Source organism: Notamacropus eugenii, chromosome 1 (assembly GCF_028372415.1).
Source record: "Notamacropus eugenii isolate mMacEug1 chromosome 1, mMacEug1.pri_v2, whole genome shotgun sequence".
NCBI lineage: Eukaryota > Metazoa > Chordata > Mammalia > Diprotodontia > Macropodidae > Notamacropus > Notamacropus eugenii.
Window position 1 is genome coordinate 711,218,587 of NC_092872.1, and position 20,029 is coordinate 711,238,615.

A 20,029-nucleotide genomic window follows, 5' to 3' on the forward strand; every position below is an offset into this window, starting at 1 on the left:
TGGTAGAGAATCTCTGATTTCTTGGTGTTGTCGGCCAAAATTAGCACAAACAGCAGAAAATGGATCCATTCTCTGTTGTACTTCAGCCTCACAGGCTGCATTGAGTGCATAATCATTTGCAAATAAAAAGTCATGCACCAACTCTCCCTTCACTTTAGTCTTGGCTTGTAGCTTTTTCAAGTTAAATAATTTACTAATGGTGTGGTAGCTGACCTTGATGCCATTTTCATTCTCATTAAAGGTATCTGATAGTATTGTTGAAAATATCTTGCTAAAAAGCATGGCAGCAAGCACACAGTCCTCCTTCACTTCATTGATGACTGGAAAAGCATGAAAGCATTGTCCACTATCCAGAACTAATGCAAACATGCTGTTATGAAACTGACACACAATATTGATGAACTTCTCAGGGCAACCAAATTTTGCCATGATCTTCCACAAGCTCTCATGACTAACAGTGTCTAAGGTCTTGGTCAGATTCATGAACATGTATACTGACTTTGGTTCTGCTCCTGGAAGTTATTCTGGAATTGCTGGGCAACAAATATCTTATTGACCCTTTCTCAGATGTTTCAGAAACCATACTGGCTCTCAGGTAGATTATCATCTTCAAGGTGATGAATCAGCCTATTAAGGAGGACTGGGGCATGTTCTATAGTGACTCTCCCAACTCCCACTTTCACTAAAGAGTCAGATCCCCAGAAATTGGCCGCTATAAGGGATCTTTTCAGGGATCTCAGGAGAGCCCTGAGGACCTAGGGATTTGTTTTCTCTTATGCTACATTCATACTCGTGTGCTTCTTGTCATGACTATGTGTGATTTAATTAGTCATCCAGCCTTAATTTTTAGAAAGGAGTTTTTACTAAGATGATTTAAAACTTCACTTCCTAAACTTTGCAACATAATCTTTTACCAGAATATACAGAATTCAGGAGAAGGTGGGCTCAAGAAAAGATGTGGCAAAGAAAGATAACACAGTATCTGGAAGTCCTTTTGGAGAGTTTTTGATATGTTCCCTTTAGTTCTTGAATAGCTTGTCAAATGGGCTTTATGCAGAGTCTTGAATCTACCCTCTTTGCATCCAGGCTGTCCTTACCTTCCAGTGTAGACAGTTTCCAGGCACTACTCTGTAGGACATATTAATAGGACACCAATGGAGAAGTGCAAATTCTCTGACCTACCAAAGTTCACAAGCTCTTCCTCCAAACTAGGGTGGAAGATGTTGAGGCATTTCCTCCACACCCTGAAAGCAATTCCTGGGAGTGGGGTGGGGGAGGAGAGTTTACTGGACTGGCCTGTCAGCTAACTATTTGAGAGACTTCAGGGAATTTCAATAATATGAGACTCTGTTGGTTGAGCTGAGTTATCTTAATCCCAATGACACAGCTCATTCCCCTTTGTGTATTGTCTGATTTATATTCTCACCTTTATGTTTTATCTGATTTCTACTTGCTGTTGATCTGGATAAATGGGTTTCTTTGCTATTTGCTAGATATATTCATTGTAGGAAATCAAGTCTTGGAATATATAGCTTGGGATACTCCATTCCCATTACAGAATCGTCATCAGGAATAAAGCTTGAACCTAAAAAGTACTTCTCCTATACTAACAATATTTAGGGGAGCAGATAGATAAAATCTAGTCTAGCACCCCCTTTCTCTGAGTAGAGCAGAATTCATAGTGTTTGGTCCCAACCTACTTTTTCCTCTTTTAGTAGAAATAAAAATGTGCCTTAGAAAAAGATGAAAGGAGGAGACTCTAGAAATATATGTAGTCTTGTCTCTCTGAAAGCCACTTCTAGACAGACCTCTGTGAATACTCATAAACTACATGGGCAAAACAAAATAATGCACCTCACATACACACTCCTGTGCTACTACCTTCTGAACTTCTCTCTCTTCTCATCAATTCATTTTTGAATGTTTTAATGACTTTATTTTCTTTTTTAAAATCAATATTGCTAACTCCTTTTCCCTTATTTCCCACCCCCAAAATTAAGGACAAAGTAAAATAATTTTTTTTAAAAAACCACATGTAACAAATAAGTATGGTCAAGCAAAATTAATCCATACAGTGGCCATGCATTTTTTCCTTTCTGCACATTGATAATATATCATCTCTCTGTTAGGACATAGGTGACATGTATCTGGAACTTCTGTCCACATAATTTCCAATCCTTTTTTTTTCCTTTAAATAAAATCCATCCAAGTCACAGTTAGAAGGGGTATCAAGTTTCCAGTAACTCAGCCCTATGGTTCCACCTAGTACCCCTAGCATTTCCAGAGGGCTTCAAAAAGGAAAAATCTTCAGTCCTTCATCCCTACCCTGCCTTATCATGAGCACTCTAAAGACCTGGTTTATCATTGCTTAAATCAGTTCTTAAGAATTGTTTTTCAGAATTGTTGGTCTTTACAACAATGTTATTATTGTATAAATTGTTCTCCTATTCCTGTTCATTGCACTCTCCATCAATTATAGAAGTCTTCCCAGTATTTCTGTGATATAATAATATTTCATTACATTTATATATATATCATATTTTGTTTGGCCATTCCTGAATTGATAGACACCCCTTTAGTTTCCAGTTCTTTTTTTTTCTTTTTCTTTCCTTTTAATCTCCCCTTTAGGATCTACCCTTCAAAGTTCATGTTTTGCTCATGACTATTGTCATTGTATGGCAGTATTATGCTCCCTTTAAACCTCTCCCTCCTTATCCCTACTCATTTCCATTGCTGAGTTTGATGTATGTATCTTTGTGTTCATATCTACTTTGTCTGATTTATATGAGTGAATTTCTTCTGATGCCTGCACTCCCCCCACTTTTCTTGGTGTTTATATGTCTTTCTTACCCTTCTCCAGTTACGAGAAGTAATAGGTTCCACTTCCTTCATCCTCTTTTCTCTCCTAGTGTATTCTTTTTACCCTCCCTTTTCTTTCCATTTTTAAAAACTCTCAAAATAGAACTGATTCATCCCTAACTCATCTTTTCTATCATTTCTTTCCCTTGATAACTTTTGAAGACACTGAGGTTCTGAAGGGACACTTGTTCCTTCTCCCCCCTATTGGAATGTTCATTATCATACAGCCCCTTCCAATTACCCAAATAAACCTTTCTAGGTTTCTCTTGATTCCTGTATTTTCATTTCTTTGTAATTACTTTTCTTTAGTCTTCTCATCAAAAAATGCAGCAAAGTCCTCTATTCCATTAAAATCCATTTCTTCTCCTCCAGGATTACACTTATCTTTGAAAACTATTGTTGATTATTAGCCTATAACTTTTGCCTTTTGAAATATTGTATTTTAGGATCTTTTCATTTATAGCACTATCTGCCCAGTCTTGAGTGTTCCTGCCTATGATTCCTTTAGTACTTAAAACTTTTTTTTCTGGATGCTTTGTAGTCTTTTGTCTTTGTTGTGGGAGCTCTGGATTTTGGCTATCATATCCTTGGGACTGATTCATTTAACTTTTCTTTCAAGCGTTAATTAGTAGATGCTTTCTATTTTTGCTTTATGTTCTGGTTCTAATAGATACACATAGCTTTCATTTAGAATATCTTGAAATATCTTGTATAGACTTATTTTTTTAAATCATGGTTTCAAGGGAGTCTGATATTCTCTCCTTGACCTGTTTTTTCAGATCAACTGTTTTTGATAAGTGATAGAATCCTAATCTTTTTTATTTCTTACCATCATATGGAGTCATTGATTTTTGTTTGGTCTAATCTCATTTTCAGGGAATCTCTTATGTGGGTAAGGTTTACCACTTTCTATTCTAAGGTATGTATTGTCCTTCCAGTTCTTTCCTCCAGAGCTTTTATTTTATTTTTCTTTATTTCTTCTAGATATTCACATATTCCTTGTGGAAAATCCATTTTTTCCTTTTGTGTCCTTGCTTGATAGTGTTATATAATCACTCTCTTATTCTAGATTGGATTTCGGTGTATCTCTGGAACAATAATTCTTTATTGTAGTAGGTGTCTTTTGTTTTTATTGTTGTTAGTTTTTCATATTTTAACCTTAGGTTCCGAACTGGGACATTATGCCAGAACCAGACTCTGTGCTCTTGGGCAAGGTCTTGAGCCAGCTATTTTTCTCTGCTGATCTCCAGTTTTTGGGGGATGTCTATGCACTGGTAGGTTTTTAGGATCTTTGAGGTTCAGAGTGCTGGATTATCAGGCCCCTGTACAGCATCTCAGCACAGAGTGCTATAGACAGACCTCAGAGCCTCTGACCTGAGGTATTCCAGATCAGACCATTGTCTCTGTCAGACAGCCACTCTGAATCCTTTCCAAGGTCCATGTTGGGTACTTCTGACTATTCTCTAGCTTTCTCAAAAGAGCCTTCCATTTTTGCTGCCTCTGGAGACAATCATATGGGATACAAGGAGGTATCTCTGGCCCACCTCTGGTCATTTTTGGAGGCTTCCAATTTGTTTATGTGTATTGATGCTCACTTTTCGTGAAGGCACCATGTCCTAATGCATATGGGCTTCTGACTGAGGTTTGGTGAAGTTCTGAGGGAGATGGAGTCAATTACTTCAGTTTCTCTTTGCTGATTATTATTCACTCTAGTACTATTTTTAGGGTTTTTTTATCAGAGTAGGTCTATGGGAGCTGGGCTACCTATCTTTGTTCAAGCTGTCATCTTGCCCAGAAGCTCAATCACATAACATAAGAATAACCATTCTTTTTCAAAAGTGATAAGATCAAATGTTTCATATTTGTTGATGACAAATTTATTTCTTATCCATTCACATCTGGAGATATATTGGATTCTAAAAAGGAAATGAGAATTGCTTTTGTTAACTGAGCAACTGATTAATAATCAGGTTTTTATTTTATTCTATTCCATTTGTGAGGCAGATCTCTTAAAATTGGGAAGTACCAAAAATTATATTTTAAAATCATTATTGCTAGCTCTAACTTTTACATAAATGTAGTCACTTTATGAAATGAGATAACATATATAAAGTACTTTGCAAACCTTAAAGAACTACAGAAATGCTAGCTATTATCTTTTTGGGTCAGAGTATAAATATGACTACCTTGAGCTGTTTTATTTAGAGCATTTGGGTTGGGTTATTTTTTTAATCCACCCAAATAAACATATTTCAGGGGAAAATTTTTTCCTATACAATGGTTTTGTTTCATTTTTATTATTACTAAGAATAATGACAATTTCTTCTTTTGGCTCTAAAATTTTTAGAAGCAGTCTGGCATGAGAAAGCTAAAACATTTCACAATAACAGAGATGCCCTATGCTCTTCCACGTGTTGCTACACAGTTTTGCAAAGAACCTTCTTTTAATCCTGTTTTTTACAAAGTTAATTGTTCTTCTTAACAACTTGAAAGACTATATATAGTTACTCATTCGTGCTTCTTAAGACAAGTGACTAAAGCATGCAATAGATCCAAATTACATGAAAAGTGACTGGTTTTTTTTTAGCTAGGGCTGGTAGACCTGTATTTCAACTGAGACCTAACATCAGTGGAGTTCCATCAGCAAAAAGTCCAAGGTAGTTCTCTACATTATGTCATTTTCACATTTAGTATCCATCAATTTCATTGAAATGGTTTGTGCATGTCATTGCCATGGGTCGGTTTCCAAAACAGCAGACCTTTTCTAACATCATTTTAAACCACAAATCATAAGCAAATGAGTATCTTTAACTACATCTGCTTCATCCACTGCAATGCAAAATAGAGAGATTTTAGTTTCTCAGTTATCCGAAGATCTTCAGATAGATGAACAATTCTTCACACAGAATTATTTACAACTGGATCCACAGAATCACAGATTTGAGTGTTAGAAGGCACCTCCACAGCCACCTAGAGAGATTAACCAATTCCTGGATGAACAAAATTAGATGCAGAGGCAGACTTAAATTTTTGTAACTTGCCTATATCTGTTTAGGGCACACTATGTTTCTAGTCAACGAGGTTAAAAACTTTAGAGTCATCTTTCTCACTTCTGACCCCACATAACCAATTAGTTACCAAATCTTATCAGTTCTGCCTTCATATCTCTTGCATTCATTCCCTTTTCGTCATTCACCTAGTCATCACCTTGAAGGTCTTCATTACCAAAAACTAGACTGGACAGGATTGAACTAGACTGGAACAGCCTCCTTATTGGTCTTTCTGCCCTAAGTCTCCCCTCTTTCCACCCTTTCAGCTGCCAAAGCAGAAACCCAGGTCTAACTATTTCAATCCACTATTCAATAAACCCTAGTGGTTATAGCACCAGTACAGGAGTAAGGAGGACCTGAGTTCAAATCTCACTTCAGACATTTGACACTCACTAGCTGTGTGACCTTGGGTAAGTCACTTAACCCCAGTTGCCTCATCCTGAGTCATCTCCAGTCATCCTGATGAATATCTGGTCACTGGATTCAGATGGCCCTGGAGGAGAAGTGAGGCTGGGGACCTACACAGCCCTCCCTCACTCAAAACAAAGTCAAGTGCAAGTCATGTCATCATTTCTCTGATGGCATGGTCTTCTTTGGCAGCAAAGGACAAACACACAATGTAACTATAGGATCAAGTGAAAGCAGCTTGGACATTAAAGTCCTTCAGAGCCTGGTTCCAACCAACCTTTCCATGCTCATTGTAAATAATTCACTTTCCCATGATCCAGCTAGATCGCTATTCTTGCATTTCTTCACAAACATCTCACTTCCTACCACCATGTTGTTGCTGGTTAGTTGTTACAGTCACATCCAACTCTTTGTGACTCTGTCTGCGGTTTTCTTGGCAAAGATACTGGAATAATTTGCCATTTCCTTCTCTACCTCATCTTATAGATGATGAAACTGAGGCAAACAGGGTTAAGTATCTTGCCCAGGGTGACACAGCTAGGAAGCGTCTGAGATTAGATTTGAACTCAGGAAGACTCATCTTCTTGACTCCAAGCCTGACACTCTATCCATTGTGCCACCTAGCTGTCTAAAAGATTGTTTAGTTGTTTCAGTCATATCCAACTCTTTGTGACCCCATTTGGGCTTTTCTTGGCAAAGGTACTGGAGTAATTTGCCATTTTCTTCTCCAGCTCACTTTTTTTTTTACAGATGAAAAAACTGAGGCAAAATGGTTAAGTGACTTGCCCAGAATCACACAGCTAGTAACTATCTGCATCCAGATTTGAACTCGTGTCTTTCTAATTCCAGATCCACTATTCCATGCACCATGCCACCTTCGGACAAATTGTCCCCCATGCCCAGAATGCATTCTCTCCTCACCTCTACCTCTTAGAATGTCTGCTTTCTTTCAAAATCCAGCTCAGAAATCAGCTCCTATACAAGGTCTTTCCTGATACTACAACCACTACTACCTCCCATCCCACACACATAAAGTTCCTTTATTTATTTTGTATTTGATTAGACTATCTCACTTGATAGAATATAATCCCTTTGAAGATAGGGAGAATGAAATTTCATTTTTAATCCCTAGATTCTAGCCAAGTGCCTGGCACATAGTAGATACTCAAGAAATACCTGCTCATAATTTGATTGGTATATACCCAATTTACATATGTTCCTCACTTATGTTCCAGCAGTCAACCAAGAGTAACTGGTGATGAGAAAGGAACTTTTCTTCACTCCCTATTATTCTTCTTTCTTACTTCCCTCTCCCTCTTTCCCATTTCTCATTGTTTTTATCCCTTATTCCCACTCAATCCCTTGGACTTGTTTCTTGACTATGGAGTCAGGACTCGTAGGGGAAAGAGAGATGGAGGAAGAGCAAAACTGTTGGACTATAATTCTCTCCACCCACACTACCACTTCTGACTTTGTCAGGGGCTATGCTAATGCCATCCTATGGATGTGAGCTCTCTATTCAGAGTTCCCATTCCCCATACTTCTAGGAAAAGGAGTACCCAGGATTACCTGAGCACAGAACTCAAACCTTGCAACAATGCCCACTTTATCTCTTCCTATGCTCATTCTGCCTTTCTTCCTCTACTTTGGATCCACCCCCACATGATGAAGGGGGATTTCTTTGAGTTTCCTTGACATTTCAGGGATCCTAGAGGATCCTTTAGTCCCTTACTCTCACCATGTGATGGACCCACCAAATTTTCCAATCCTCCATCATATATACATATATATATGTATATACGTATATGTGTATGTATGTATGTATATGTGTGTGTGTATATGTGTGTGTGTGTATATATATATATATATATATATATATATATATATATATATATACAGAAAAATTATACATGAAACTATGAATTTCTTGTGTACAACCCACTTTTGAAAAATATATAATAAAACATTCAACATGTAGCTTTCAAAGTTCCAAGGTAATTGTCTAGATTTCTTTGAGCTTTAAATGCTATGAATGCTAATAGGTTAATCCAATTCAATTTGATAAGCATTTACACACACACACATACATATATATACATACATAAAAGTGTGTACATGTACACATATACATATACACACATATACACATTAAATGCTAGGCTCTGTCCACATGAAGTTTAAATTCTACTGGGCTGGAGGGAGGGATATGTCATTGACACAGAAAAGCATATTCATGATGAATTGAGGAGGATGGAGAAATCCCTATACTGACAAGTAGAAGTGTAAGAAAGACTCCCCATAGGGGTAGCATGAGTCTTGAAAGAGTTAGGAATTCTAAATAATGAAGCTAAGGACCAAGTATATTCTAGGCATGAGATACAACTTGAACAAGACATAGACTCAAATTCGGAGAAGATAAGTGACTTGTCCAGGGTCACATAGTTAGTAAATCATTAAAACATGATTAAAATCAGGTCTTTTTTTGTCTACAAATTCAGCATTCTATCCCCATTCCACTCTACAGCATTCTACTCCATCTGGTTGGGTGGATGGGGAGGAATGCTGGAAGGCGACCTATGGTGGTGCCAAGAAGTGAGATAGAGGACCTCTACCCCTGGAATAGAGTTCAAGGTTCTTAGAGCAAGAGTTGATGACAGAGCAGAGTTACATTGTTTCAAGCCAAAGCCTGGGAAATGGCCTAAGACAGAGCTTTAAGGGACATTAGGGTACACCAACTGTAAAGTTCAATGTTCTTTGCGTTGTACCACAATGCCTTCTTCAGAAAGTCAAGATACACAAAGTTACACATAGCTGCCTTCACCTGGGAGTAAGAATGTCTAGTGAAATACCAGCATTCTGAATTCACTTTATGGCTTTGGGGTCAAGTTTCTCCATTGTCTAAAGCAATATCTATTTATCCATTCATTTATTTTTAGCATTCATCTTTTACAATTTTATGTTCCAAATTCTCTCTCCCTCCAGTCCCTCCCCCACCCATTAAGAAGGCTAACAATATGACTTACAGAACCATTTACCTCCCCATTTCCAACATGCAACTGTACCTTCCTCTCATCTTATTAGTTCTCCATTCTAGGTCATCCATTCTTACTGACGTTGGGGCAGGATTCATGTCCTATCACCTCTTCCTGAATCTATCTGTGTGTAAGGAGGCTTGCCCTGTGCTCTCTGGGCATGCCCAACATGGAGGCACTCTGCATCCCCTACCACATGGGATGGGGAATAACTTCCTTTGATTGACTACAAAACCAAAAAGGTTTAAAACTGAATAGACTGAGATAAGTCACTCTTTGCTGCTGCATCTAGAGGGTGAACATCATAGTTCACCCACAACCTGGGTACTATGAATGGAGGAGAGGGGAAGGATCTCCCTCTTTTACCTCAGCTCAGAGAAATGAGCCTGGGAGATTTTGTTTCTGTTTTGTATTGTTTGTCCTCAGTTTCAAGTGCTGGCACATATATGTGTATATGTGAATATGTGTATATATATATATGTATATATATGTACATATGTGTATATATGTGTATATATGTGTGAATATGTGTATATATGTGAATATGTGTATATATATATATGTGAATATATATACAGATATATATACACATATATATTCTCGGGATCATGCCCAGTAACCATGATTATACTCATGACTTTGCCATAGGCCTTCTTCTCTTCTCCCTCTAAACTATTGCTTTGTGATCTTGTCAGCTTCCCTGGTTTTAATGATCATCTCTGCACAGACCACTCTTAGATCAATTTATCCAGCCCTAACCTACAGACCTCCAGTCTTTCATTACCAACCACCTATAAGACATCTCAAAATGGATATCTTATAGACTTGTTAAACTCAACATGTTCAAAACTGAACTTATTCCTCCCCCCAAAATTGTCTCCTTTTCCTAAATTTTTTGTCACTATCAAAATTGTCATCATATTAACAGACAGCCAGACTCAAAAACTAGGTGCCATCTTTAATTACTCACTTTCTAGGTGGTGCAGTGGATAGAGCACCAGTGCAAGAATCAGGAGGACCTGAGTTCAAATCTCACCTCAGAAACTTGACACTCACTAGCTGTGTGACCTTGGACAAGTCACTTAACCCCAATTGCCACATCCTGGGTCATCTTCAGTCATCCTGATGAATATCTGGTTACTGGATTCAGATGGCTCTGGAGGAGAAGTGAGACTGGTGACCTGCACAGCCCTCCCTCACTCAAAACAAAGTCAAGTGCAAGTCATGTCATTATTTCTCTGATGGCATGGTCTTCTTCAGCAACAAAAGATGAACACAGACAGACTTCTATTATTACCCTACCCTAATTTCAATTAGTTACCAAGTCCTGTCCATTCCACTTTCATAACATCCCTCATGCACCCCTTTCTCTCTTCTGATCCTGTCACCACCATGGTGCAGACCTGCTTCATCTCCATCTGGACTATTGCAATGGCCTGGGGGCTTGTGTCCCCTTGCCTCAAGTCTCTCCCCACTCTAGCTGTCAAAATGATCTTCCTAAAGCACGGATCTGACCATATTACTTCCCTCGCCACCCCCCACATTCAATTAGTGATCCTGTTAGCTCTAGGATCCAATACAAAATCCTCTTCTTGCCTTTCAAAGCCTTTCATGAACTGAATCTTTCCTACCTTTACAATCTTCTTTAATTTTACACTTCTTATACTTTCCCATATATCCTACAATCCATCAACACTGACTTTCTTGATTTTTCTCAAAAAAATTTCTCTCTTTCCCAAAATCAGGCACTTTCATATACTTGGATACTTCCATACTTGGAACTCTCTGTCTCCTCACTTGTACCTACTGGTTTCCCTCAAATTACAGATAAAATCCCAATTTTGCAGAAAGTCTTTCATAGTCCTCAATCTTAGTGCCTTTCCACTAAAATTATCTCCAATTTATCCTGTATATAGCTTGTTTGTACATGGTTATTTACATCATGTCTCCCCTTATTAGATTATGAGCTCTTTGAGAAAAGACTATTTTTTTTTACCTTTCTTTGAATCCCTTGCACTTATCATGATGCCTGGCACATAGTAAATACTTAATAAATGCTTGCTGATTGATTGATCAAAAGGGCAGAATACTAGAAAGTGCTGAATTTGAAGTCAGAGAAGCTGTGTTCAAATCCTGATTTGTCATCTTCCTCTGTGACTTTGGGGAAATCTCTTTCCATCACTGGACCTTCATTTCTTCATTTGTGAAATGAGAAGGTTATACCAGATGATCTTTAAGATTCCTTCTGTTCTAAATGGTTTTCTGATCCTTTCATTCCCTACCACCCTGCTCCTAAATTAACAAGGGCAGAAGAAAGTGTTAATATACTTTATGCCCCATATTGTCCTCTAGAAGCTCATCTACTACCATCACTCGATGATCGTTTTAGCCTTTAAAATCCAGAAAATGTATTGTCCTCTTATAATTCTTTTCTTCCATGGTAGGAATGATATTCTAACCTCTCCTCCCATGCAAGTCAGTCTAGCTTTTCCCTAAAAGGTGTTGAGATAGCCCCCACCAAAGATCTCAAAATTTGGTTGGCTCAAGAGACAAAAGATTCAACTGTTGACATCATTTACTCATCACATGAGCAGGTACAAGAAGCTCCAAGGAGAAGATAGCTCCACCAGACCATGAAAGTGAGGCATTTAGGCAAAGTGGAGTTTTTTGTATTTATTGAGACAATATAATTATAAAATCATCTTTTCTGTTTATACATGCAAAGTCAGATACAAAGACAGTCACACAGAAAAGAGATTTATCCATTAATTTTGCCTAAATTCTCGCCACTACTGTTGATGTTAGGATGGTGCTAGATTTTCTGACTTGTGGTTTTCCTGCTTTAGCCACCATTGCTAAATGGGTAGAGCAACAGACCTCTCAGAATTCACCCTTCTCTTTCCACTTTGCTCTGGTAAGAGATATGTATCTAGATTTACAGCAAGGTTTTCAGTATTTAGATTGTTTATTTGAGTAGGACATAAGCCTAAGTTGGTTTTAGCAGTTAATGTAACTCATTTTAACTTGAGGGCAGGAAGCCAAACAGACAGACAGAGACAGAGAGAAATACACACACATATAGAAAGACAGAAACAGAGACGATGACAGAGAGAGAGAGGGAGAGAGAGAGAGAGAAAGAGAGAGAGAGAGAGAGAGAGAGAGAGAGAGAGAGAGAGAGAGAGAGAGAGAGAGAGAGAGAGAGAGAGAGAGAGAACTAAAAATTAGAGAAAAAGGCTTGATTGAAACACTGCTATAAGAAAGATCGTGGAAGGGTTTGATGTCTTAAAGGAAGAAAGGGTCACTTGTCGTAGGGATATAAAGCAGAATCAGCAGTTATAAATGAGTAGGCTTGAGCAATAGCTCAGTATAATTTACTGAAGATGAATATACTTGTCTGCAGTGTTCTAAGGCTTAATCATTTTTATTACTGCTTCTATTTTGTGGACACTTGGTTAGGTACTGAGTTGCATTGAAAGGATTGTATTCAGATGCCATTTCACTAGATATGTGTATAGACGGAGGAACAAAATACTATTCTATTCCTTATCTCTGGCATAATCTAGCTGTGCATGAAGTCATTAAAATAACATAACAAATTCGTATCTATTTTGCTACTCACTTTCACCAGCAGATCAGTTTCTTTGACCACTACTGATTTCCAGGTCTCTCTTTTTCTTTTTGAATATCTACTTTGTTTTATTGCTTCTACCCCCACCAAGTGCTGTGGGAGCTGGCATTTTTTTTTCAGGCTGAATCTCATTTTGCTATTTCCATTCTCTATTTGAAGCACTCTGGGTACCCTCATAATATGTTGCTGTCCCTTCATAGTATTTGCATCACCTCCCAATTTAATATCATCCGTGAATTTCATTAACATGCTTTTTACTCTGTCTTCCACATCATTAATGTCGATGCTATATAAGACAGGACATAACACTGATCCCTGAAGCACCTAGACCCATCCCCCAACTTGATACATTGCCATTTATGGTTTATCAATATCTTTTATGGTTCTTCAGCCAGTTTTCAATCCATGGGTCTCTGCTTATATCTAGGACAATTTGAATTAATTTTGAAAAGAAAATGTCATGAGGCACCGCATCAAAATTTGAGAAATATGGCACCTATTCTATATTTCAACCTACTAATGATTTTATATAAAATCATTTTTTGTCTTGATTTGCCCCAATTTTGCTTAATGTTTATAATTCTATTGCTCTTTAGATGTTTGATTTTTACCTACCTATTTATTGCCTTTGTCCTGTGATTTTTTTTTTTAGTGATAAATGGAGATGTTGCACAAAGGATTTCATTTCTGGGGTGTGCTTTTATTATGATTCTTGTCATCTTGGGTTTTCATAGGTCTCTGTTTTTAAATATTCTTTTGAAAAAAAATTTCAAATTTAATATGATAATTAGCCAAATTCTCTTCACATTTCAACAGAAATTATGCAGGGAATATGAATAATAACCCTTAGTTAGCTTTTCTTCTTATACATATTGTTTAGAGACCCAGGTGAAAGCTCTGGCTTACAGGAACTAGAGAAGAAACTCTGTATTACAGAGATGGAGGCAGCCTGATGTAGGAAAGCTTGGAGTCAGCAACTCTGGGTTTGAATTCCAACTATATAATGTTGAACAATTCACTTCATCTCTCTGAGGTAAGTTTCTTTACCTTAAAAATGGGATTAATGATTATATGATGCAAATTCACCATGTGAATTCAAACTATTGCCAGCTATGGCTGAGTTAATTGGGGTTTAAATTTTTTAATTTAAAAAGAGAAGATGGAGACAAGGGCAGAGAGGGATGATAGAAGAGAGAGCAGATTGGTCATAGAGGCAATTAGAAAGCTTGGGTTTGGGGGGGAGGGGATAAAAGGGGAGAAAATTTGTAACCCAAAATTTTGTGAAAATGAATGTTAAAAGTTAAATAAAAAAAAAAAGAAAAAAAATTTTAATTTATTAAATTTTATTTTTTCAACAAACATCATTTTTCTCTCCCTCTTCTCTCCATCACTGAGAAAAAAGAAAAACAAAATATAATAAATATTCATAGTCAAACAAAATAGACTGCTGTACTGGACATATCAAAGATATGTTTTATTCTACACCTTAAGTCCATTGTATCTCTGCCAAGAGAGGCTAGTAAGCTTCATCATTGGTCCTTTGGAATCATGGTTGGTCACTGCATTAACTAGAGATCTTATTAAGGTTTTCAAAGTTTGATTTTATTGAGTTATTATGATAATCATTATGATTATGAAGTTATTATGATTATGGAGTTGTAGTTCTCTCTTCTGCTCATTTCACTGTGTTCATAATCTATTCATACAAGATGTTGCTGAAACCACTCCTTTTATCATTTCTTATGGTATAATGGCATCCCATTACATTTATATAATTTGTTTAGTCATTTCACAATTGATGGGCACCCAAATATTTTTGTACGTTAGATCTTTTTTCTCTTTCTTTGATCTATTTGGGGTACAGGTCTAATAGTGATTTTGCTGGGTCAAAGAGTATACACAGTTTATTAACTTATGGGGCATAATTCAACATTATCCTTTTTTTTAGAAGGACTGGACCACTTCACAGCTCCTCCAACTGCGAGTGCATCAGTGTGAGATCTGCTAACATTTGCCATTATTTCAGCTTTGCCAGTCTGATATATGTAAGTTGAAATTTCAAAGTTGTTTTAATTTGTATTTCTTTAATTAACAGTGATTTGGAGAATTTTTCTTAAATTTGGCTATTGATGGCTTAAATTTCTTCCTTAAAAAACTGGAATGGCTTTCATTCTTGTAGATTTCAATTGGTTCCTCATATTTCCTGGAAATGAGACCACTGTCAGTGAAATTTGTTGCAAAAATATTTTTCTCTACTTAACCGTTTCCCTTCTAATTTTAGTTGCATTGATTTTGTTTGTACAAAAACTTTTAAATTTTACATAATCATAATTATCCATTTTATCTTCAGTGATTCTTTTTGGTTATATACTTATTCCTCTAATTTGTTAATGACATCACCTTTTATGTCTTGGGCTTGTATCCAGTTGGAGCTTATCTTAGAATATGGTGTAAGATGTTGGTTTATACTGAGTTGCTACAAGATTGTTTTCTAATTTTCCTAGCAGTTTTAGTTGAATAGCAAGTTCTAATTCTGGTAGCTTAGATATTAAAGATTATCAGACATTAGGCTACTAGGCTTATTTGCTTCTGTATGTTGTGTATCTAATCTGTTCCACTGATCAACTTCTTTATTTCTTAACAGGGACCAAATCTTTTTGATATGTCTCTGGAGTATAGGTTGGACTGTGGTATTATTTTTTCCCTTCTTTCACGCATTTTTCTCTTTAATTTCCTTGGGATTCTTGAATTTTTGCTCATCCTGATAAATTTCATTACTATTTTTCTTGGCTCTATAAAGAAATCCTTTAGTAGATTGATTGGTATGGTATTAAATAAGTAAATTAATTTAGGTAGTAGCGTCATTTTACTATATTGGCTCAGCCTACTCATGAACAATTAATATTTCTCCAATTTTAAAATTTGTACTTAGTTCTGTAAAGGATGTTTTGTAGATCTATTTCTGCAGTTCCTCCTCTTAGGAGAGAGATGTCCATCTATTTTAATACTAATCATAGTCATAAGAGCTAGAATTTATAAAATGTTTTAAGGTTTACAAAGTGCTTTACAAATGTTAACTCACTTGATCCCCACAATAACACAGCAAGTGCTATTAGGTGCTATCTCCATTTTACAGAAAAGAAAACTGAGGCTAAGAGAGGTTAAGAGACTGCCTCAGAAATAAATACAGTTAGTGTCTGAGAAAAGATTCAAACTCAAGTCTTTCCTGATTTTTCTTTGAGGCTTTTTTTATAGGGTGTGTGTGTGTGTGTGTGTGTGTGTGTGTGTGTGTGTGTGTGTGTGTGTGTGTGTGTGTGTGTGTGTATGAGTTATTCTACTATTTTGGTTTTGTGTATTAGGCATTTGTGGCATTCTCATAGCTTTTCATTCATTCATTCATCATCCATTCTTCCATTCTTACTTTGTGGATTGAGATTTTGTGTTAGGACCTGGCTCTGCCCATTTCTGGTGGTACTGACATGACCTTATACGATATTGACTTGTCTTACCTAGGGTCATGCCACTATGTTCTGTAGATATTAGGTACTGCATTCTTCAAGGATCATGAGGATGGCTGGGGACAGGTTGCTGTAGACTTCAGCAGGTCCTATAGAGTCAGGTCCAGTATATGGTTTATCCACTGTCCTGGTCTTTCTAAGTTCCAGACCTTAGTTTGAACTGCGGCAACTTAGAAGCAAACTAGTAATGGATTGTCACTTTGGTAGTGAGTAGCTGTCCCAAGCCCCTGTCAGTTCAGCAGGTTCAGAGTGACCATGCTGCTGAGCCTTGGACAAAAATCCCCATTTTTCTCTGGGGAACCCAAGGCTGCTGGGCCAGCCCAATTGAGAGGATGAATCTGCTCATGCATCTCTGAAAGACCCCACACTATTGGTCTGGGTACAGTGTTGGCTGAGCCCTGGTTGAAACCTTGGGACCTGAGTCCCTGAATCTTCTCTAAGAGACCCCTTGCTACTAGTCTGGATCTAGGGCTGAGCCCAGTCCTTTCTGGGCAGCCCATAGAGTTGGCCTAGTACATGGTTCTCAGTGGTCAGCCTAGCTCTGTCCTAAGCATAAGTCAAGTCCTTGAGCCTCATCAGGCCAGTCAGCCAATCCTGGCCATCCGGCCTGGTTCCAGACTGAGTCCTCAATCCCAGATCAAAGTTACAAACAATTCTCCTTAGCGTGACATTCATATTTTTTACTTGTCTCAGGTTAAAAAAAATCAGTTATTTCCTGGCAGCTGTCTTTTCTAAGATAATTGCTTTCTGAAGCACTCCTTGGTAGCTCATTGACCCTCTCAGTTTAGGCATTCTTTCATGGTTCTGCCAATAGCAGCAACACCATGGGGTGGAATATTTTCTTATGATTGGAATGGGAATATGGCTAGAATCGTTGATCTAACATGGGAGATTGAGATTGAAGTGGGCTATAATGGCAAAGAAGGAGAAAAACATGAAAATTAACACAGAATCCTCTATATCCCATTGAGAATCAGTTCAACTATATCTTGTCATTGTGGAATTCAGGGGTAAGCCCTCTATGAGAAAGAACGCCTCAAACAGTATACAAAACAAATACCAAGCCAATATGACAAATAGGATGAAGTGTAATGTTTTCTACTTGGAGAACCTTGCTAAGTAAATTGCCCATTTTCAGGGACTTAGGTTGGAAACCAAGTCGCAATAACCTACTATTTTGTGGGTCCCAAAGGTATGAATCTCTCCTGTCAGGTCTTTATCCATGGGAAAATATAGGAGAGGAACCTCTAACTAATGCCAGTACTTTGGGGATACTATGTTAATCACTTATTCAAAATGGTTGTTGGTACCAATCATAATTGGGCAAGAGCTTTAATATTTGTATATATAAATTTCCATCTTAGGAAATCCCTTTGAGGTAGGCATTATGGGTAGCATTATTATCCCCATTTTGCAGATAAGGAAACTAAAACTCAGAGGATTAAGTAATTTGCTCAATCCCTACCTCTCCTAAGTATCAGAGGCGGTTTTTTAATCATAGAGTCCAGGCAGAGGTTTTTTCTGCCATTCCATACAGACTGTCAGAACATGAACAAAACAAATCAATTACCAAAAATCAATCACTCAACAAGTGTTCATTGAACATGTACAGTCTGCCCAGCATTGTATTAAGTTGTCTTGAAAAATAAGGAAGTTTTTCAAAAGAACAAACAATTTGATTCCTGCCTTTAAGGAGACCTTATTCAGTATGGGACCAGAGGAACACACAGGAGGCAATTAGAGAACAGTATGGAACACTGTCTAATTGAATACTTAATTATGAAGTATAGATTTAAGGTTCACTAGAACCCTTTTATATATTTATCTCAAATGAGCCATATAGTCTATTGTGCTTTCATAATCCTTTTCTCATACCTATGTCCAATCCCTTTATAGCTACAAAATCCCACTTTATATAGATTAGATTTCATAGAATCATAGATTCTCAGGGCTGGAATAAGACCTCAGAGATCATCCATTTTATCTGATATCTAAGCAGAAATTTAAAGTGGCTATCCCTAATTCTATCGAAGAGGGTCTTTACTAGATGTGTTCATAAAGTGAAATTGAACATTTATTTTGCAATGTCTGATGCCTCAGTGGAGAGGAACCAGATGAAAGCCTTCAGATATGGTCCCCATGCAGTCTGTTGTCCAAGGACCAACTTAACTCCCGTATAAAGCAGATCATTACAGTAAGCTGGCTACTTGGGGCTGAGTTGTGACCATGGCAACCCATGAAACAAAGCAACATTTTAAAATGGAGCTCAGATCTATCCATGTGGCCCCCTTCCTGTGCTGCAATGACAGTTGTGAAATTGTGTTACAGAGAACAGAGGATACAAAGAATTACATTTTTAATCTCTCTATAAATATTTATATGTAGACACTCTAACTATGAGATATTTGTCTAATGTCAACATATACACATACCCTCAGAAGAAATCAGCCATAATAATGTTGATATTTTTTGAAATAAACAAAACCAAAAGATCAGAGGAAGTTTCAATTGGAATAGAGGCTTATAGTTTTTGAAGAGACAATTTGGTTTTATCACTTATTTAAAGAACAAGAAATTTCATTTCATAGGACATTTCATGATCAAAATGTCCTGCTTTTCTATTTGCATCCATAGTGTTTTGTCTGTAGTAAGGACCTGATTTTTTCATTCATTCATTTAAGAATAAGGGAATTGGATGGTCTCTGAGATCTCTTCTAGCTCATCCTATGAGCTTGCCTTCTAGTACTCACAATGAACTTAAGAATATTAACAGTGTGAAGGAACTGTCATTTATGAACCAGTAATTGCTGCCAAAAATGAAGATGCAGAAAAAGTTGGAACTTGAAAAGATTGTTCAAAACATACGAATTTTACTTTAATACCTGGGATTCAATGCAAAGACAGGAGCAGAGGATGATGGTGAAAAGTATTTTGGAACATAAAGTTTCAGTCATAAATAAAAAAAGCCAATGCCTGTCATAGTCTTATGCCTGTATGTATGGCTTTCTTCCAGATGTGAATTTGAAAAGAGTAGACGCAGGGAATATCTAACAAAACTGTAAAAATGAAACTGACTATATTTTAACAGATAGGAAATAATCGATTACTGATGTAGAATTACAGCAGATTCAACTGTCTGTATAAAAGAGAGACGTTTGACTAGTTAGATCAAAGATCAAAAACAACATCAAATGAGAAGAAAGGCTAAAGATAAGAAGACATTGTAAATAATTGTGACATGGTCCACTTAAACTATTCAAATGAGCCTAGACAATGCCAAAAAATAGGAGATGATGTTGTCTTTGATTTTTCACCATTTCCTACAAAATTTTAATTAATATAAAGCAGTTGCCACAATGAGAAGAACAAGAGTGTGGAAGCCATCTTAAGCAGCCACAACCAACCTCCTCACCAAACCGAGACATGGCAGCTAAGGGCAACAATGATGGTTTAGAATGCAAGCTCGTTTATAAATAATTCCACCAAGGAAGATTGAAGAAAACTATGATCTATATTGCCTCATAAACAGCACAA

The 20,029-nt window shown here is 37.1% G+C and overlaps 1 long non-coding RNA gene across 2 annotated transcripts in view; it reads left to right on the forward strand.

The window, feature by feature from the left end:
- The first annotated feature begins 10,901 nt into the window (after positions 1 to 10,901).
- The window catches only part of LOC140521449 (uncharacterized), a 251,463-nt gene continuing 242,335 nt past the window's right edge, over positions 10,902 to 20,029 (forward strand). For both annotated transcript variants that reach the window (XR_011972940.1, XR_011972941.1), the window contains exons 1-2: positions 10,902 to 14,010; positions 14,926 to 15,022. This is a non-coding gene — a long non-coding RNA (uncharacterized lncRNA). The remainder of the gene's footprint in view (positions 14,011 to 14,925; positions 15,023 to 20,029) is intronic.